The 22,580-nt window shown below is 43.6% G+C and overlaps 1 protein-coding gene and 1 pseudogene across 9 annotated transcripts in view; both read left to right on the top strand.

The window, feature by feature from the left end:
• Positions 1-22,580, top strand: part of LOC139268074 (ERI1 exoribonuclease 3-like) — a 535,481-nt gene that overhangs the window by 105,767 nt on the left and 407,134 nt on the right. The gene's annotated exons all lie outside the window — the stretch shown is intronic.
• LOC139269885 (U2 spliceosomal RNA) lies at positions 16,842-17,119 on the top strand (annotated as a pseudogene).

A 22,580-nucleotide genomic window follows, 5' to 3' on the forward strand; every position in this document is an offset into this window, starting at 1 on the left:
AGCCTGCTCCGCCATTCAACAAGATCATGGCTGATCTGGCCGTGGACTCAGCTCCACTTGCCCGCCCGTTCCCCATAATCCTTAATTCCCTTAAAAATCTATCTATCTGTGACTTGAATACATTCAATGAGCTAGCCTCAACTGCTTCCCTGGGCAGAGAATTCCACAGATTCACAACCCTCTGGGAGAAGAAATTCCTTCTCAACTCTGTTTTAAATTGGCTTCCCCGTAATTTGAGGCTGTGCCCCCTCGTTCTAGTCTCCCCGACCAGTGGAAACAACCTCTCTGCCTCTATCTTTTCTATCCCTTTCATTATTTTAAATGTTTCTGTAAGATCACCCCTCATCCTTCTGAAATCCAACGAGTAAAGACCCAGTCTACTCAATCTATCATCATAAGGTAACCCCCTCATCTCCGGAATCAGCCTAGTGAATCGTCTCTGTACCCCCGCCAAAGCTAGTATATCCTTCCTTAAGTAAGGTGACCAAAACTGCATGCAGTACTCCAGGTGCGGCCTCACCAATACCCTGTACAGTTGCAGCAGGACCTCCCTGCTTTTGTACTCCATCCCTCTCGCAATGAAGGCCAACATTCCATTCGCCTTCCTGATTACCTGTTGCACCTGCAAACTAACTTTTTGGGATTCATGCACAAGGACCCCCAGGTCCCTCTGCACCGCAGCATGTTGTAATTTCTCCCCATTCAAATAATATTCCCTTTTACTGTTTTTTTTTCCCAAGGTGGATGACCTCACACTTTCGGACATTGTATTCCATCTGCCAAACCTTAGCCCATTCGCTTAACCTATCTAAATCTCTTTGCAGCCTCTGTGTCCTCTACACAACCCGCTTTCCCACTAATCTTTGTGTCATCTGCAAATTTTGTTACAGTACACTCTGTCCCCTCTTCCAGGTCATCTATGTATATTGTAAACAGTTGTGGTCCCAGCACCGATCCCTGTGGCACACCACTAACCACCGATTTCCAACCCGAAAAGGACCCATTTATCCCGACTCTCTGCTTTTTGTTTGCCAGCCAATTCTCTATCCATGCTAATACATTTCCACTGACTCCACATACCTTTATCTTCTGCAGTAACCTTTTGTGTGGCACCTTATCGAATGCCTTTTGAAAATCTCAATACACCACATCCATCGGTACACCTCTATCCACCATGCTCATTATATCCTCAAAGAATTCCAGTAAATTAGTTAAACATGATTTCCCCTTCATGAATCCATGCTGCGTCTGCTTGATTGCACTATTCCTATCTAGATGTCCCGCTATTTCTTCCTTAATGATAGTTTCAAGCATTTTCCCCACTACAGATGTTAAACTAACCGGCCTATAGTTACCTGCCTTTTGTCTGCCCCCTTTTTTAAACGGAGGCGTTACATTAGCTGCTTTCCAATCCGCTGGTACCTCCCCAGAGTCCAGAGAATTTTGGTAGATTATGACGAATGCATCTGCAATAACTTCCGCCATCTCTTTTAATACCCTGGGATGCATTTCATCAGGACCTGTCTTGTCTACCTTGAGTCCCATTAGCCTGTCCAGCACTACCCCCTAGTGATAGTGATTGTCTCAAGGTCCTCCCTTCTCATATTCCTGTGACCAGCAATTTCTGGCATGGTTTCTGTGTCTTCCACTGTGAAGACCGAAGCAAAATAATTGTTTAAGGTCTCAGCCATTTCCCCATTTCCCATTATTAAATCCCCCTTTTCATCATCTAAGGGACCAACATTTACTTTAGTCACTCTTTTCCGTTTTATATATCTGTAAAAGCTTTTACTGTCCGTTTTTATGTTTTGCGCAAGTTTACCTTCGTAATCTATCTTTCCTTTCTTTATTGCTTTCTTAGTCATTCTTTGCTGTCGTTTAAAATGTTCCCAATCTTCTATTTTCCCACTAACCTTGGCCACCTTATATGCATGGGTTTTTAATTTGATACTCTCCTTTATTTCCTTGGTTATCCACGGCTGGTTATCCCTTCTCTTACCGCCCTTCTTTTTCACTGGAACATTTTGTCGAATTAGTTCAAATATGTGTTTGATTGGCAAGTGAGCTTTAGCTCCTTGTGCCTCAGAAACAAGTGTTTTTACTTGCCCAGATATCTAGGTCCATTTACAGTAAGCCCAGGGAATAGAAAACCCTACTCAGTTTATTTCAGCTACTAATATGCTCACTGATTCTCCTCCTCCTTCAGAAGATGGCAAAATAACACTACACTCGACTTTGACTTCGACTTCAACTGCAGAACAAATTTATCAGAGAGTAAAAGTACAAGCAGTTGCAGTAACACAGCATTTAATTTTACTTAAGTTATTAAGTTTGGTTAGCTCTTGAAGTAGTGAAAAACAATAATTTATGGCTGCTGCATAATAAGTGATATCCTTGCATTGTGGTTCCTTTCTTTATCTCACCATCTATAGAAGCTATCTGTCCAAACCATTTCTCTTCAAAGGCTTTAGACAGACTGTCTAATTTGAACAAGTCAGGTGGATGAATAAAAAAAAAAGTGATCAAAAGACGAAGCAGCTTTAAATAACTGTTAAGTTCAACATTGCTGCCAATCAAACACATATTTGAACTAATTCTACAAAATGTTTCTATTTGAATTGAATGGCTTGGTCCCGCCTTCATACACCAGTCACCAGTAAACTAATTCTGTAGCAATTGTATTAAGTTAAACTGGGATGTAATTTCTGAGATTGAACCTGGTCTTTAACACATTATGGGCTCAATTTTCCCCAATGCCGTTTTTAGCATATTGCCAAAGTTATGCCCGTTTTTTTTGGCCACAACTTCGCCAAAAAAATAAGTAGCAAGTTCCCTCATTCTATTTTTTGAAATTGGCGCCGCGCAGCCTGTCCTATAGCCTCGACGGGGGGGGAGCCTAATGTCTGCGCCGAAAAAATAATGTGTCCCGTTCTCCCCCCCCCCCCCCCCCCCCTTCTGCTCATGCGCGGAAAAAAAAAAGGACGTTTTTGACTCGATTGCTATAGGCGCGCATGCTCAATACAGCTCCTGGTCTGCATTCAGCCATTTTTAAAGAGCCAGTTGTGTGTGAGAACTTTAATTCTCATTGGAAAAATCAGAGGTAGAATGCAACGAGGCTCAAGGACCAAGAATTTCTTGCAGGATGAAGTGGAGGCATTGGTTACTGTAATTGAGGGCAGATGGCACGAGCTGGAGCCCAGCAGAGGTCACATAAAAGTTTCACCCAAAGAAATGAAGAAATGCTGGAACCAGCTTCCAGAAGATTACTGTGCAATGGTGACCACCCCGAGGTCTGGAGGCCAATGCAAAAAAAAGTGGCAGTACCTTGGTCAAGTCGTTAGTGTAAGTAATATTTTCATTTATTCAATGGAATTGTAAATGTGACCAGCTGTATAAGTCCCACCCTCCCTAAAAAGTTATGTTTTCATCTTTGCAGAGGAAGGTGGCACACAACAAAAGGGAAAGAACTTGAACAGGAAGAGACCAGTCAAATCTGCACCCACTGACACTTTTGGAAGACAAGATTGCTGCTTTGATGGGTCCTGCCTGGAGAAAAGCACCCACCATTGCACAAGCTGGGCCCACACTCGAGGGAGAAGGTATGTCCTGCAAATTCCAGTCTGGCTTTACTAAATGTTAAGCACTGCGCAGGCTAGCCATGTTTCGGTTCATGGGGATGTCTTCATCAGCTATGCTTCGGTTGATGGAGTGTGGTTCATCGTGGTCCTTCAAATCAGCCTGCTTCCTGCGCTGTGTGAGCCTACTCATGCGACCCACCCTGCCCCCTCCTCTGCTGCTAACCATTTGTCTGTTCTGTTATATTTTGCAGAACCTGAGGCCAACCCTGACGATGCAGAAGAAGATTCAGACGTGGACGAGCCTGAAGAGGAGAACATCTTCCAACTCGCCTTCCAAACCAAGAGCATGAGGGGGAGGTGATGGATGAAGCCCCCACTGTTATAGTCACTTTGGAGGAGGTGCAGGTGCCACCCATTGAGGTGTCAGCCCCTTTACTGAGTGGTATGAGTGTTGCTGGGACATTCCATGGTTTCCCACAGTCCGAGGCTGTGAGTCCCAGTGGGGTGCAGTGAGGCACACCCAGGGCCCCACCGCCTGAGGCTGCGGGTTCCAGTGGGATGCAGCAAGGCACACCCAGAGCCCCACCGTCCGAGGCTGCGGATCCCAGTGGGGTGCAGCGAGGCACACCCAGGGCCCCACCGCCCGAGGCTGCGGGTCCCAGTGGGATGCAGCAAGCCACACCCAGGGTGAGGAGGAGGAGAAGGAGAGCTTGACAATGCTCCCCTGAGGTGCAGGATCTCACAGATGTGGATCAGATGATGGCAATGAGTGCAGAGAACAATTGACCTTACCCGATCACTCCTGGAAACCATCAGTGGGGCGGGTGATGAGGTATCAGGGCTGTCGGGAGAAGTAACAACACTTTCTCGAGAAATGGGAACACTGTCCAGGAACATGAGGGAGGGAATGTCTCAGGCAGCTGATACAATGTCGGTGCAAATGAGGGAGGGAATGTCGCAGGTAGCTGATGCACTGTCAGTGAGCATGAGGGAGGGAATGTTGCATGTAGTGATACACTGTTAGGTCACATGAGGGAGGAAATGTCAGAGTTAGCTGCTACAATAAGGGAACAAGCCCAGACCCTGCGCCCATTGATAGAATCAACTGCCACTCCCACTCTAATCCCCAGACCAGCTTCTGAAGAGGCCTTCCACATTACCGCCTGCCACCGCCCCCCCCCCCCCCCAACAAGAAATGCGCAATATCCTCGATGTTCGAAAGAATAAGCTTGGTACCAACCTGAGAAACGCTGTGCCACTGCTTGCAGGTAGGGGTGGAGTCAGCAAGACCAAGCGCAGTGGGCGGTCTTATAATAAGGTGGAGGAGAAATGGGTGCAGCCTTTCTTTGCTGCTGCTATTATTATTGTTACTGTTGTAACTGTTCTTCAATTCAAAGTTTTTTGTAAGTGATGTAAATTTACAAGTTTAAAAGTTTGTAACTGATAAAGCTTGTAAGTGATCTTAACTGAAAACGTTAAAGTTTGATACAAGAATATTTTTATTTAAGTTAAGTACAAACAAAAAACTTTTGAATAAAATATATTTTAAATCATAACTGAATCATTTCCATTATTTGTTCTATTATTAACACAACTTTTTGAAGTAAAGAAGAATCATTTCCATTATTTGTTCCGCTAACACAACACAACATTATAGAACAGGTCCAAACAGTAAACATGGTCCATTGGGGATAGTTGCCGCTGAACCTTCAGGCAGCAAAGCATTCACGGATGAGCTGCTGGCGCAAGGCTCGAGCAATCCTGTAGCCTTGTAGGCTACAGCACTTTAAGTGCATATCCAAGTACTTTTTAAATGCGATGAGGGTTTCTGCCTCTATCACCTTTTCAGGCAGTGAGTTCCAGACCCCCACCACCCTCTGGGTGAAAAAAGTTCTCCTCAACTCTCCTCTAATCCTTCTACCAATTACTTTAAATCTGTGCCCCCTGGTTATTGACCTCTCTGCTCAGAGAAATAGGTCCTTCCTATTCACTCTATCTAGGCTCCCCATAATTTTAAGCCCCTCATAATTTTATACAACTCTTAAGTCTCCCCTCAGTCTACACTGTTACAAAGAAAACAACCCCAGCCTATCCACTCTTTCCTCGAAGCTAAAATTCTCCAGTCTTGGCAACATTCTCGTAAATCTCATCTATACCCTCTCTCATGCAATCACATCTTTCTTGTAATGTGGTGACTAGAAGTGTATGCAGTACTTTAGCTGGGGTCTAACTAGTGTATTATACCATCCAAGCATAACCTCCCTGCTCTTATATTCTATGCCTCGGCTAATAAAGGGAAGTATCCCGTATATCTTTTTAACCACCTTATCTTCCTGACCTGCTACCTTCAGAGATCTGTGGACATACACTCCAAGGTCCCTCTATTCTTCTACACTTCTTAGTATCCCACCATTTAGTGTGTATTCCCTTGCCTTGTTAGCCCTCCCCAAATGCATTATCTCACATTTATCCGGATTGAATTCCATTCGCCACTTTTCTGCCCACCTGACCAACCCATTGCTATATTCCTGTAGTCTACAGCTTTGTTCCTCACTATCAACCACGCAGCCAATTTTTGCACCATCTGCAAACTTCATAATAATCATGCCCCCTACATTTGAAGTCTAAATCATTGATATATATACCACAAAAAGCAAGGAACCTAGTACTGAGCCCTGCGGAACCTCACTGGAAATGGCCTTCCAGTTACAAAAACACCCATCAACCATTACTCTTTGCCACTGAGCCACTTTTGGATCCAACTTGCCACTTTTCCTTCGATCCCATGGGCTTTTACTTTTCCGACCAGTCTACCATGTGGGACCTTGTCAAATGCCTTGCTAAAATCCATATACACTACATCAAATGCGCTACCCTCATCGACCCTCCTTGTTACCTCCTCAAAAAATGCAGTCAAGTTATTCAGACACAACCTTATCTTAACAAATCCATGTCCTTGATTAATCCGTGCCTTTCTAAATGATACTGTGCCTCAGAATTTTTTTCCAATAATTTACCCACCACAGAGGTTAGGCTGACTGGCCTATTATTACTCGGTCCCTTTCTTCCTTTATAAACAACAGCACAACATCAGTCGTCCTCCAGTTCTCTGGCACCACACCTGTAGCCAGTGAGGATTGGAAAATGATGGTCAGAGCCTCCTTTGGTTCTCTTGACAGCCTGGGATATATTTCATCCGGGCCTGCGGATTTATTTACTTTCAAAAATGCTAAACCTCTTAATATTTCCTCTCTCGCTATGTTTATCTTATCTAATATTTTACACTCCTTCCCTCTTTAACTACATTGTCTGCATTGTCCCTCTCTTTTGTGAAGACAGACACACAAAGTAAAGTATTCATTAAGAACGCACCCACGTCTTCCACCTCCACGCACGTTACCTTTATGGTCTCAAATAGCTCTACTCTTTAGTTATCCTCTTGCTCGTTATGTATTTATAAAACATCTTTGGGTTTTACTTGATTTTACTTGCCAATATTTTTTTCATGCCCTCTCTTTGCTTTCCTAATTCCTTTTTAATTTCACCTCTGCACTTTCTATACTCCTCTAGGCTTTCTGCAGTATTTAGCTCTGGAAAGTAGAAGATTCTGTGTATTTGGTTTTGCTAGTAATAATTCAGAAGTAAGCCTAGAATGTAATTCAAACTGTAATCATGGGCTACCCTATGAATAATCTATTTTCTCAGAATTGTATTTATATATGTGGATACAATAATGGGCTATACCTGCTGTATATTTCACATTGAATGAAAAAGATCTGATAGAAAAAAAAATCACTGCGATAATATAACCATGCAAAGTACATGCTTCATTGTTAATTTCTCTTCATCCATTTGATGTATTGCTTATGGTAATTTTTAATGATTGTAATCTCCTGTCCTTGGATCCACATGTACACTTTTATCAGTGTGAAATCTGCAATATTAACTTGGAAAAATAAAGCTGAGCAAGTGTTTGTCACCAAGGTAGTTCCCTACACGTGTGTTACCCCCGGTTCAGCTTCTACAGTGTTCCAAGTTGGCTAAGTAGTATTATATGCCCAAAGCTATTTGTATACATTCTTGTTCAAAGTTGAATATGGTACACTTCTGCTACCATAATAAAATTAATTTATACTAACCTTACATAGTCCTCACCGGTTATCTAGGGCACATTTGTGCTAACATGGTTTGCCCGCTATAAGGTAGATGGTAAGTAGCTGTTCTCAAAAATTAAACTGACATTTAAAATGTATCCAAATCACCAGTAAACCAGTGTGTATGTGGTTTCACCAACTTTATTTTAGACACTTCTGCTGAAAAGTGAAAAGTATGGTAACTTGTACTTTATAGACCATGTCATTGTACTGAACTTTACAGTTTACACCGCAGCAGTCCTACTTGTCTCTGGTAAAGACCTCTGAAACCCATGGCTACCTTTCTTCTGCCAGTATGGTTGCCAAACTTATCCATCTTTCATAGTGCGTCTCAGTGGCTCTATATTCGGATGCTGCTCTTTAGCTTGTCAAAACCGCAGAATGAACTTTGATGGCGTTGCCATAATCTCTTTCAATCTGGGTCTTGGTCTTCCTCATCGTCCGTGACATGAGCTGACATTGTGCCGATCACCTTTCCTCATTCATCAATGACAGTTTCAGGCAGAAGAAACATAGAAAATAGGTGCAGGAGTGGACCATTCGGCCTTTCGAGCCTGCACGACCATTCAATATAATCATGGCTGATCATGCACTTAAGTACCCCATTCCTGCTTTCTCTCCATACCCTTTGATCCCTTTAGCCATAAGGACCACATCTAATTCCCTTTTGAATATATCTAACAAACTCACCAACAACTTTCTGTGGTAGAAAATTCCACAACTCTGTGAGTGAAGAAATTTCTCCTCATCTCAGTCCTAAATGGTTTACCCCTTATCCCTAGACTGTGACCCCTGGTTCTGGACTTCCCCAACATCGGGAACATTCTTCCTGCATCTAACCTGTCCAATCCAGTCAGAATTTTATATGTTTCTATGAGATCCCCTCATTCTTCTAAATTCCATTGAATATAAGCCTAGTCGATCCAGTCTTTCTTCATATAACAGTCCTGTCATCCCGGGCATCAGTCTGGTGAACCTTCGTTGCACTCCCTCCATAGCAAGAATGTCCTTCCTCAGATTGGGAGACCAAAATTGTACACAATATTCAAGGTGTGGCCTCACCAAGGCCCTGTACAACTGTAGTAAGATCTCCCTGCTCCTATACTCAAATCCTCTCGCTATGAAGGCCAACATGCCATTTGCTGCCTTCACCGCCTGCTGTACGTGTATGCCAACTTTCAATGACTGATGTACCATGACACCCAGGTCTCGTTGCACCTCCCCTTTTCCTAATCTGTCACCATTCAGATGATAATCTGCCTTTCTGTTTTTACCACCAAAGTGGATAACCTCACATTTATCTACATTATACCGCATCTGCCATGTATTTGCCCATGCACCTAACCTGTCCAAGTCATCCTGCAGCCTCTTAGCATCCTCCTCACAGCTCACACTGTCACCCAGCTTAGTGTCATCTGCAAACTTGGAGATATTACATTCAATTCCTTCGTCTAAATCATTAATGTATATTGTAAATAGCTGGGGTCCCAGCACTGAACCTTGCAGTACCCACCTAGTCACTGCCTGCCATTCTGAAAAGGACCCGTTTATTCCTACTCTTTGCTTCCTGTCTGCCAACCAGTTCACTATCCACGTCAAAACATTACCCCCAATCCCATGTGCTTTAATTTTGCACACTAATCTCTTGTGTGGGACCTTGTCAAAAGCCTTTTGAAAGTCTAAATACACCACATCCGCTGGCTCTCCCTTGTCCACTCTACTAGTTGCATCCTCAAATAATTCTAGAAGATTTGTCAAGCATGATTTCCCTTTCATAAATCCATGCTAACTTGGACCGATCCTGTCACTGCATTCCAAATGCGCTGCTATTTCATTTTTAAGAATTGATTCCAACATTTTCCCCACCGCCGATGTCAGGCTAACCGGTCTATAATACCCTGTTTTCTCCTCTTCCTTTTTTAAAAAGTGGGGTAACATTAGCTACCCTCCAGTCCGTAGGAACATCTCCAGAGTCTATAGAATGTTGGAAAATGATCACCAATGCATCCACTAATTTCTAGGATTACTTCCTTAAGTACTCTGGGATGCAGACTATCAGGCCCTGGGAATTTATCGGCCTTCAATTTCATCAATTTTCCTAACACAATTTGCTGACTAATAAGGATTTCCTTTAGTTCCTCCTCCTTGCTAGACCCTAGGTCCCCTAGTACATCCGGAAGGTTATTTGTGTCTTCGTTAGTATTTGTTCAATTGGTCTACCATTTCTTTGTTCCCCATTATAAATTCACCTGATTCTGACTGTAAGGGACCTACATTTATTTTCACTAATCTTTTTCTCTTCACTTATCTGTAGAAGATTTTGCAGTCAGTTTTTATGCAAGCTTACTCTCATATATTCTATTTTCCCCTTCCTAATTAAACTCTTTGTCCTCCTCTGCTGAATTCTAATTTTTTCCCAGTCCTCAGGTTTGCAGCTTTTTTTGGCCAATTTATATGCCTCTTCCTTGGATTTAACACTATCCTTAATTTCCCTTGTTAGCCACGGTTGAGCCATCTTCCCGGTTTTATTTTTACGCCAGACAGGTATGTACAATTGTTGAAGTTCATCCATGTGATCTTTAAATGTCTGCCATTGCCTATCCACCATCAACCCTTTAAGTATCATTAGCCAAATCACGTCTCACACCGTAGAAGTTACCTTTCTTTATGTTTAGGACTCGGGTCTCTGAATTAACTGTGTCACTCTCCATGTTAATGAAGAATTCTACCATATTATGGTCACTCTTCCCCAAGGAGCCTCGCACAACAAGATTGCTAATTAATCCCCCCTCATTACACAACACCCAGCTTAGGATGGCCAGGTCTCTAGTCAGTTCCTCGACATATTGGTCTACAAAACCACCCTTATACACTCCAGGAAATCCTCCTCCACCGTATTGCTACCAGTTGGTTTAGCCCAATCTATATGTAGATTAAAGTCACCCATGATGACTGCTGTACCTTTATTGCACGAATCTCTAATTTCCTGTTTGCTGCCATCCCCAACCTCACAATGACCGCTTGGTGGTCTGTACACAACTCCCACTAGCGTTTTCTGCCTTTTGGTGTTCCGCAGCTCTACCCATTACTTCATCCACGCTAATGTCCTTCCTTACTATTGCGATAATCTCCTCTTTAACCAGCAATGCTACCCCACCTCCTTTTCCTTTCAGTCTATCTTTCCTGAATATTGAATATCCCTAGGTGTTGAGTTCCCAGCCTTGGTCAGCCTGGAGCCATGTCTCCGTAATCCCAATTACATCATATCCGTTAACAGCTATCTGCGCAGTTAATTCATCCACCTTATTACGAATGCTCCTTGCATTGAGACACAGAGCCTTCAGGCTTGTTTTTTTTTTAAACACATTGTCCTTTTAGAATTGTGTTGTGATGTGGCCCTTTTTGATTTTTGCCTTTGAATTTTTTGCCCTCCACTTTTACTTTTCTCCTTTTATACCTTTTGCTTCTGACCCCATTTTACTTCCCTCTGTCTCCCTGCATAGGTTCCCATCCCCTGCCCTATTAGTTTAAATCCTCCCCAACAGCACTAGCAAACACTCCCCCCTAGGACATTGGTTCCGGTCCTGCCCAGGTGCAGACCGTCCGGTTTGTACTGGTCCCACCTCCCCCAGAACCGGTTCCAATGTCCCAGGAATTTGAATCCCTCCCTCTTGCACCATTCCTCAAGCCACGTATTCATCTTAACTATCCTGCATCTGAATTAAGTTTTTCTCCGTTTGCGTGATGGAATACTATGTTGTGGCGAGAGTTCCATCTCTAACGCCGCCCCTCACAGTGACCTGCCAAGTGCTTCAGACAACTGCTTAGTTTTTTAAGCTAGCAGGGGGCCACTGATAGGTTTATCTCTCCAACGCGCTTTCAGAAACCAACGGAGAAGTGCATCTTCGACATTCCTACCTTTTCTATCGCGCTTCCTCTTTATATTTGGGTTGGACTTTTGATGCCTTCAGTGAAAAGCTGTTCACACTGTCTCTCATATTGACAGAAATAGTCAATAAAATATCAGTCATGTGTTTGGGTCAAAGTAACTTAATTCTAATTTGACTAAATTTATTGGAGTTGAATAAGGAACAGAAATTGTCAACTGTGTGAAAATACAGCTTATATAAATTTCTTAACCTGTATATGGTATTTTCTTAAAACAAACTTAATGTAACTCTTTATTGCAGTAAGATTTTTGCTGCATTGGTGTTTATTGCAATGTGTTTGACTGAGAAAATAGTCCCAATGTGTTACTATTCGAACAAGCAATGAAGTACTACTTTTTCTGGCTCTGGGTAATGAAGTGAAGTAAATAGGTGACCTAAAAATCAGGAAACATTTGTGAAGCAGTGATCACAATATGGGCCCAAGTTTGCCCAGGAGTTACTCCGTTTTTTTTGAAGCAACTAGATTTTTTGGAGTATCTTAAAAATCGCAATTCTGCCCATTTAATGTGTAAATGAGTTAGTTAGATTTTTTTTCAGTTTTTTTTTCAAAAGGGGGTGTTACCAACCATTTACGCCTGTCTTGGCCATGTAAGCAAGTTTAGACAGCTAAACGTTACTCCAAACTAACTAAGGCTGGCGTATATGGCCACTTGTGTCCACACAGAAAATCCTTGTGGTGAGCTAAGAAATCAGCGCAGGTAGTCAGAGATAGGAGGGGGCGTGGGGGGAGTGGGGGGGAGGGGTCGGGGGGGGTGGGGTGGTGGCGGTGGAGTGGGGGGGGAGTGGAAAGGGACGTGAGAGGACCTTGCAAAGCACTAAACATCTTCACAACAACATAGAAAATAGGTGCAGGATCAGGCCCTTCGAGCCTGCACCACCATTCAATATGATCATGGCTGATCATGCAACTTCAGTACCCCACTCCTGCCTTCTCTCCATACCCCCTGATCCCTTTAGCCATAAGGGCCACATCTAACTCCCTTTTGAATATATCCAACAAACTGGACTCAACAATTTTCTGTGGTAGAGAATTCCATAGGTTCACAATTCTCTGGGTGAAAAAGTTTTTCCTCATTTCAGTCCTATATGACTTATCACTTATCCTTAGACAGTGACTTCTGGTTTTGGACTTCCCCAACATCAGGAACATTCTTCCTGCATCTAACCTGTCCAATCCCGTCAGAATTTTATGTGCTTCTATAAGATCCCCTCTCATTCTTCTAAATTCCAATGAAGCTAAGCCTAGTCGATCCAGTCTTTCTTCATAGTTCAATCCTGCCATCCCAGGAATCAGTTTGGTGAACCTTCGCTGCACTCCCTCAATAGCAAGAATGTCCTTCCTCAGATTAGGAGACCAAAACTGCACAATACTCAAGGTGTGGTCTCACCAAGGCCCTGTACCTATACTCAAATCCTCTCGCTATGAAGGCCAACATGCCATTTGCTTTCTTTACTGCCTGCTGTACTTGTATGCCTACTTTCAATGACTGATGTACCATGACACCCAGGTCTCGTTGCACCTCCCCTTTTACTAATCTGCCACCATTTTGATAATCTGCCTTTCTGTTTTTGCCACCAAAGTGGATAACCTCACACTTATCCACATTATACTGCATCTGTCATGCATTTGCCCACTCACCTAACCTGTCCAAGTCACCCTGAAGCCTCTTAGCATCCTCCTCACAGCTCACACTGCCACTCAGCTTAGTGTCATCTGCAAACTTGGAGATATTACACTCAATTCCTTCATCCAAATCATTAATATATATTGTAAATAGCTGGGATCCCAGCACTGAACCTTGCGGTACCCCACTAGTCACTGCCTGCCATTCTGAAAAGGACCTGTTTATTCCCACTCTCTGCTTCCTGTCTGCCAACCAGTTTTCTATCCACATCAATACATTATCCCCAATCCCATGTGCTTTAATTTTGCACACTAATCTCTTGTGTGGGACCTTGTCAAAAGCCTTTTGAAAGTCCAAATACACCGCATCCGCTGGTTTTCCCTTGTCCACTCTACTAGTTACATCCTCAAAACATTCCAGAAGATTTGTCAAACATGATTTCCCTTTCATAAATCCATGCTGACTTGGACCAATCCTGTCACTGCTTTCCAAATGTGCTACTATTACATCTTTAATAATTGATTCCAACATTTTCCCCACCACCGATGTTGGGCTAACCAGTCTATAATTCCCTGTTTTCTCTCTCCCTCCTTTTTTAAAAAGTGGGATTACATTAACTACCCTCCAATCCATAGGAACTGATCCAGAGTCCATGGAATGTTGGAAAATGACCACCAATGCATCTACTATTTCTAGGGCCACTTCCTTAAGTACTCTGGGATGTAAACTATCAGGCCCTGGGGATTTAACGGCCTTCAACCCCATCAATTTCCCTAACACCATTTCTTGACTAATAAGGATTTCCCTCAGATCCCTCAGTTCGTCCTTCTCACTAGACTCTCGGTCCCTTAGTATTTTCGGGAGGTTATTCGTGTCTTCCTTAATGAAGACAGAATCAAAGTATTTGTTCAATTGGTCTGCCATTTCCTTGTTCCCCATTATGAATTCACCTGATTCTGACTGCAAGGGGACCTGCATTAGTCTTCACTAATCTTTTTCTCTTCACAGATCTTTCGAAGCTTTTGTAGTCAGTTTTTATGTTTCCTGCAAGCTTACTCTCATACTCTATTTTCCCCCTCTTAAATAAACCCTTAGTCCTCCTCTGCTGAATTCTAAATTTCTCCCAGTCCTCAGGTTTGCTGCTTTTTCTGGCCAATTAATATGCCTCTTCCTTGGATTTAACACGATCCCTAACTTCCCTTGTTAGCCACGGTTGAGCCACCTTCCCCGTTTTATTTTTACGCCAAACAGGTATGTAAAATTGTTGTAGTTCATCCATGTGATCTTTAAATGTCTGCCATTGCCTATCTACCGTCAACCCTTTAAGTATCATTTGCCAGTCTATCCTAGCCAATTCATGTCTCATACCATTGAAGTTATCTTTCTTTAAGTCAGTACCATGGTCTCTGTGTCACTCTCCATGTTAATGAAGAATTCTACTATATTATGGCCACTCTTCCCCAAGGGGCCTCGCATGACAAGATTGCAAATTAATCCCCTCTCATTACACAACACCCAGTCTAGGATGACCTGCTCTCTAGTTGGCCCCTCGACATATTGGTCTCGAAAACCATCCCTAATACACTCCAGGAAATCCTTCTCCACAATATTGCTACCAGTTTGGTTAGCCCAATCTATATGTAGATTAAAGTCACCCATGATGACTGCTGTACCTTTATTGCTAGCATCCCTAATTTCCTGATTGATGCCATCCCCAAACTCACTACCACTGTTTGGTGGTCTGTACACAACTCCCACTAGCGTTTTCTGCCCTTTGGTGTTCCGCAGCTCTACCCATACAGATTCTACATCATCCAAGCTAATGTCCTTCCTTACTCTTGCGTTAATCTCCTCTTTAACCAGCAACGCTACCCCACCTCCTTTTCCTTTCTGTCTATCCTTTCTGAATATTGAATACCCCTGGATGTTGAGTTCCCAGCCATGATCATCCTGGAGCCATGCCTCTGTAATCCCAATTACATCATATCAGTTAACAGCTATCTGTGCAGTTAATTCATCCTACTTATTACGAATGCTCCTTGCATTGAGACACAGAGCCTTCAGGCTTGTATTTTTAACACGCTTTGTCCTTTTAGAATTATGTTGTAATGTGGCCCTTTTTGATTTTTGTCCTTGATTTCTCTGCTCTCCACTCTTACTTTTCTCCTTCCTACCTTTTGCTTCTGCCCCCCTTTTACTTCCCTCTGCCTTCCTGCATAGGTTCCCATCCCCCTGCCATTTTAGTTTAAACCTTCCCCAACAGCACTAGTAAATACTCCGCCTTGGACATTGGTTCCGTTCCTGCCTAGATGCAGACCGTCCGGTTTGTACTGGTCCCATCCTCCCAGAACCGGTTCCAATGTCCCAGGAATTTGAATCCCTCCCCCTTGCACCATTCCTCAAGCCACGTATTCATCTGAACTATCCAGCTATTCCTACTCTGACTAGCACGTGGCACTGGTACCAAACCTTTGAGGTCCTACTTTTTAATTTAACTCCTAGCTTCCTAAAGAAGCATACAAACCATCCTCAAGTATAAATGAAAAATAAATAAATAACTATGAAAAAAGTCCTACCTTGCCCACTGCAACACGCACAAAAGCAGCAGGAGAGCCCTTCGGGACATGACATGCCGCACTGGCAAGCAAGCCATTCTGCCAGGGCTAGGGGCGGGCGGGAGGCAGGCAAGCAGCAGGAGGAGGAGAAGAGCCATTCGAGGACGACATGCCGCACCGGCAAGCAAGCCCTGCGGCCAGGGCTAAGAGCGGGCAGGAGGCAGGCAAGCAGCAGGAAGAGAGTCCTTTCGGGCACGACACGCCGCACCGGCAAGCCCTTCGGCCGGGAGGCACGCAGTAAGTAGCAGGCTGGTGTTTCTGATGCCGGCACTCTCAAACACGCTGGGCCCTAGCACCCCCCCTCCCACCGGCCGGCTAAGTTGATCCAGCAAGGCCCCCCACTGCTTCTGCTGCGTTATGCCAAGGGCCTGCAACGTTCCAGCAGCGGGGAGAATACCGAGGTAAGTTTTAGGCGCGTTTTTTTTTTTACAAAGTCGCGCACCTCATGAAGGTGTGCTGTTATAAGTGGGTGGGCAAACTTGGGCACAAAAATTCAGTTCAATTTAAGAACAGAAAAGAAAAATTAAAAGTTGAGGACAAAGATTTTTGAACTGGAAGAAAAAGAGAAAATTATATTGAAATAAAAAGTAACCTTATGTAGATTAAATAGAAGGAAAAATTGGTAAATAGAATAGTAAATCAGTAACAGAATAATCATTACAAGAATCATAAAGATGCAAATTAAGTACATTCCAATAAGAAACAACAAGAAGAACTTGTATTTATATCGCACCTTTAACATAGTACAATGTCCCAAGGCTTTCACAAGCGTGTTATAAAACAAAATTTGACACCGAGCCACATAAGGAGAAATTAGGCCAGATGTCCAAAAGAAGTAGAGGCAGTGACATTTAGGGAGGGAATTCCAGAGCTTAGGGCCTTGGCACCTGAAGGCACGGCCACCAATGGTTGAGCAATTATCGCTTCTTGGCCTTTTGGCTAAGATCAAGTGTAGTATCTGGTCTTATCTGCCTTTTGGCTAAGATCATGCGTAACTGACCTGACAAGGGAGTAACCATGACCCCAAAGTGGTTCTCCCTGGATCAGGAAGGTGGTTCTCCTATGCTTTTTGGAAATAGGAGGTGGGTGGGGTGGATTGACCCATCCACCTCCACGGAGGTGTGTGGGGGGCCTGACCCATCCACCTCCATGGCATGAACCTGGTATTGCAGTACTTCCAGGAACGGTGCAGTGGCTCTAGGCCTTTTGGCTAAGAGCATTGGCGCAGAGTGATCCTTCATGTGTGCAAGGTGACCTCTGGCGTTTGTGATTTGACAAAGAATTGGAAAGATTGGCAACGAAAAATTAAAAAAAAAATTAAAAAAAAAAAATTAAAATCACAGAATGTAAACCTGTTCTTATCTGCTCCATGTAATATCCTTATTTGCACAGTACTACATGTAACGTGATTTACGGATTGTACTAAACTGTACCTTGAAATGAAATGCACGCTAGTGCATTGTATGGAACTGCTGTCAGCATCCAAACGAATTGTATGGAATTGCTAACCACAAGGTACTGAACTATTTTCCAATGTATTGTGAAAATTTTATATGAATAAAGTACATTTTTGAAAAAATAATTTAAATCACGGATGCTCAAGAGGCCAGAATTAGAGGAGCATAGATATTGCAGAATATATTAAAGACTGTTCCACGGATGAACAAGAAGATTAGATCAAATTTTTAAAAAGAAGCATTTAGGCCACGAAATCCGACACCTTCGCACCGGCAATTAAGGCCAGTTTCGAGGAAAAAAATGGCAGCCATCTCACTTGTGCACCCTTCCGACGTGGCCCGTACTGGTCGCCATCTTGGTGAGGGTGATAGCATAGGTGGGACGTGCATGCGCTGGCAGTATGCAGAGTAGACAAATTATGATGTCAACATGCATTTAGCTGCACAAGGGACCCCGCACCAGTGCTATTTAAAGGGATATATCCAACCTCATTATTTCTCTTGTAATGGCACTTGCAGAGTTTATATCCATACTGGCTTCCTGGAAAACATTTATAATGTTGTTAAAGTGTGCACAGAGTGCTGCTGGACATTGGGAAGCTGTTGGCTGCAACTGGAAGGCCTCTGACTACGCCACTTACTCCCAATCATGGGGGCTCCAGTTGAAGACCCCTCACGCTGCAGCATGTCAAGGAGATGGAGCAGAGGCAGTAAAGACAAGCTGCTCACAGAGGGAGGAGGAGGGCTCTCAGCAGGAGGCCTTAACCCATCTAAGGTCTTCAGGGAGCAATTCTCATACCTGCGTCTACGCCAGGAGCAGTGCATTCGGCAACTCTGCGTCATCAAGGAAGTGGTCACAGAACTGTGTCTTGGAACCAGGCCTGCAGCCTCAGAGCAGGGCAATGATGACGCTGCCAGTGGCACTCAAGGTGACCAAGGCCCTGAATTTTTTCACCAGCAGATCCTTCCAGGCTGGAACAGGCGACATAGCAAACATCTCAGTTCGCTGTCCATTGCTGCATCCGGGAGGTCACATAGGCTCTGTACTCCAGGAGAAGGGACTTCATTGTCTTCTCTCTAAGCAGAGAATAACAAGAGGAACATGCACATAGCTTTGCCAGGATATTGGGCTTTGTCATGGTGCAGGGCACTATCGACTGTACACACATGGCTTTTCAGGCACCACATATCAATGCTGAGATGTATCTTAATTGCAAATGTGCAGTTGGTGTGCGACCATGCCAAGCACATCATGATGGTGAATGATTGATATCCTGGCAGCAGTCATAAGAACATAAGAAATAGTCATGATGCCTTCATCCTGTGTCAGATGAGGGCTATCCGTTCTACGCCTGGCTGATGATTCCCCTTCATAACCCACTGCTTGTGGTCAGTAATCCTATAATGATAGCCATACTGCCACAAGGAACCTCATTGAGCAGACAATAAGGGTGTTCAAGCAATGGTCCCACTGCCATGACCACTCAGGAGGAGGTCTCCAGTATTCACTGTGGTGGTCTGCTACATCCTCCACAAATTGGCCATCAGGAGGGCGCAGCCATTGCCACCACGGTTCTGCGACCACCTCAGGAGGAGGCAGCCTGCAAATCCTCGTTCCAGATGGGCTGATTGTGAGAGTATCATCACATTCCAGTTCCCCTGAATGAAACCCCATTGCTCAACACTTCCCCACGTTAACATCCCTCGGTCACGGAACATCACAGCTTCCTCTTGGGCACAATGCTGAAATGAAATCCACCACCAACAAACATTCCAAACATAATTTATAAATGATTCATTCCAATATTACATTATAAAGTCTGCTAATTACCCTTTTGCATTCCCTTAGTGCCTGTCTTTCATGTCCCTTTGCCTATTCTAATGCCCCTACGAAGTGCTACCCCCGAGGCTGCAGCATGGCTGGTAGAAAGCTGCTGCCTTTCCATGGGGAACACTGCAGATGGCTTTGCAGGATGACCTTGAAGAATAAACACTGGGATAAAACAGGAAATTGTCGACTGGTTGATAAACTGTTAAGAATCTATAATATGTGATAAAATTGCTAAGAATCTGGAGAAACATGAGCTAATCAGAGCCAGTCAGCATGGATTTCTAAAACACAATCGTGTTTGACTAATCTTATCGAATCCTTTGAAGAAATAACAGAGAGATTGATAAAGAAATGCAATAGATATGGTTTATGCATATTTTCAGAAAGCACATGATGGGGTACATTCACCAAAGTCTTGTGAAAAAGATAATCGCACATGGAATTAAAGGGAATATGGCCATATGGATCGAGAAATTGTTGGATGGCAAAAGTAAAAGTAGTTTCCCAGAATGGCGGTGTTTGGTGAGTCGTGCTGAAACTTGGTAAATTGTGACGACAATTGTGAAAGATTACAGGAGGACATCGATCGACTAGCAGAAAGGAAGACTAAATAGGGAAAGAAAATACAGCTTAAAATTTTACATAGAATATCATATCCTAGGCAGCCCCTCGAATCGAGGATGACTTGCTTCCACGTCAAAAAGTTCACAGGTGTTTCAATGATGGACCTAAAATTCCAGGTCCGAACTAAATCTTGAAGCGTGGAAGATGCCTGTGCTTGGATTTTTTTAACATGTGGTGACTGTTGCACACCAGCCACCACATAGGCTTGACAGAGCTAGGTCTTGGTCCAGTAGCAAGGATTAACCAAGACGACTGGAGACCCTCTCTGCTGCATGGACCTAGTGCGCACACATATCGCAGTGTGGGCTGGCCCGTGCTGCCCCTGGGCCCTTGTCTTTTCTGGGCCCTGAACTCACGCCTCTCCTGGGCCCCGATCACGTCCCTCTACAGTCTCTTGCTGCTTCTTCGCCCCGACCTCGCCGCTCCTGCAGTATCTGCCAACGCTCCAATTACCGACCTGAACCTTGATGACGTCACTCTTCACTGCCATTGCTCTCTTGCTCCAGCACGCGTTGCTCCCTGGAGTGATATGCTGCCACACTGCTCCTCCCACTCCCCGGCCTGCTCCGATGGTGCTCGCAGGCCGGGAGCCGCGCAAACTGCTGGGCTAGGCTGCCACGCTGCTCCTTCCACTCCCCGGCGTGCTCCAATAGTGCTCGCAGGCCGGGGGCCGCGCAGACTGTTGGGCTAGGCTGCCACGCTGCTCCTTCCGCTATATAAAGGAGCAGAAGAATCTCGGTATGCAGATACCTAGGTCATTTAAGGTGGCAGCACAAGACGATAAGGCCACAGAATCCTTGGTATTGTATCTAGAGGAACAGAATGTGAAAGCAGGGAGAGAATGCTGAACTTGTACAAGACTTTGATTAGGCCGCAGTTAACATATTGTATATATTTTTTGCACCCCATTATGGGAAATATATAAAAGCAATGGAAAAGGTGCAGCCGGTTCACTCAAAGTACCAAGATTGAGGGGTTATAATCATGAAGGAAAATTTTTTTCACAAGACCTGGGAAGGTTATGGGATAACTTGACTTATGAAGGGTTATGATGAGGTAAATAGTGATGGATTGTGTCCACTGGTCAGTGAGGTAGTAACAATAGGGCACAAATTAAACATAATTGCAAAAAATTAAAGGTTAGAAAAAAATATTTAGATAGAGGATAGTTAGAATGTGCAATTTTCTGCCAAAAACGGTTGTTGAAACAGAGACATTGACGATGAATTTCCTTGGACTTGCTGCCACAGCGCTGCTGTAACTTTGCTCGAGATTTCCGCTGCATATCCGTCGAAGTTACAGTAGTGCAGTGGCAGAAAGCCTGTGGGAATTCAGGGCCCATGTTTTCTTTCTTAAGGGAGCTAGATAGTTGCTTGAAAAGAGGAGTATGGGGAGTGAAGCACAAGAATGGAATTAATTCTGTGGAGAAAGACACTGGTCCAGAATCGATTGATTAAATGGCCGTTTTCTGTGTTGTTACATCTATAATTCTAAAGTATTGAATAGGATAAAAGGAAGGAGTGTATTTATAAAATTTACGGAGAATAAAACACGCTGGAATGATTATACAGAAACTAATGCATTTTCAGCAATGAATGGATGCCAAGAAATGGTTATAAAGAGTAATGGTTACCCAGGAGTAATTTTATATTGGAATATATATTTGGTGGAATAACGAAGTACAACAGGCAATGTAACAAAGACAGACGGCGTACAAATTTTTGCATCAGATAATCAATCTATGGGAATCATTACAAGATTGTAATTTAACTGAGGCAACCAGATGATTTATACTATCTGTAAATTCAGGTTATATTGCATACTGTGCTGCACCATGGAGTTGTGGGGCAGTGTTGTCCTCTCTTTTTGCCACTGTGGACACTGATTGGTAGGATGCTCCATGTGTTCATGTGTTGGGACCATACTGAAGGATTAACAACTTTTGAAGTAATTGTTTCAAGTATAATAATTGACTGTTAATGACTGAGAAATAATATTAATATACAATGACGAACAGAGGAGATTATGGGATGTTTTCAATACATCATGCAGCACAGAAGGAGGCCATTCGGCCCATCACTGAATCATAGAAATTTAAGACACAGAAGGAGGCCATCAGCCCACCGTGTCTGTGCCGGTGCCGGTGAAAGAGATATTTTTTTCTATAGCCCAACAAATCATTCCCTTTCAAGTATTTATCCAATTTCCTTTTTGAAAGTTATTATTGAATCTACTTCCACCACCCTTTCAGGCAGTGCATTCCAGATTATCATACATTTGCATACTTTTTTTTCCCCTTGTGTCACCTCTGGTCCTTTTGCCAGTTACCTTAAATCTGTGTTCTGTGATTACCGACCCTTCTGCCACTGGAAACAAATACTCCTTATATAATCTATCAAAACCCTTCATGATTTTTAACACCTCTATAAAATCTTCCTTTAATCTTCTCTGCTCAAAGATCAACAACCCCTCTTTCTCTAGATTTTCCATGTAACTGAAGTCTTTCATCCCTGGTACCATTCTAGTAAATCTTCTCTGCACCCTCTCCACGGCCTTGACATCTTTTTTAAAGTGACGTGCCCAGAATTGGCCACAATACTCCAGCTGGGGCCCAAACAAAGGTTTAGCATAACTTCCTTGCTTTTGTACTCTATGCCTCTGTTTATAAAGCCAAGGATCCTGTACACCTTTTAACAGCCTTATCAACTTGGTCCTGCCACTTCAAAGACTTGTGTATGCACCCCCC

This window comes from Pristiophorus japonicus, chromosome 8, assembly GCF_044704955.1.
Source record: "Pristiophorus japonicus isolate sPriJap1 chromosome 8, sPriJap1.hap1, whole genome shotgun sequence".
Lineage (NCBI taxonomy): Eukaryota > Metazoa > Chordata > Chondrichthyes > Pristiophoridae > Pristiophorus > Pristiophorus japonicus.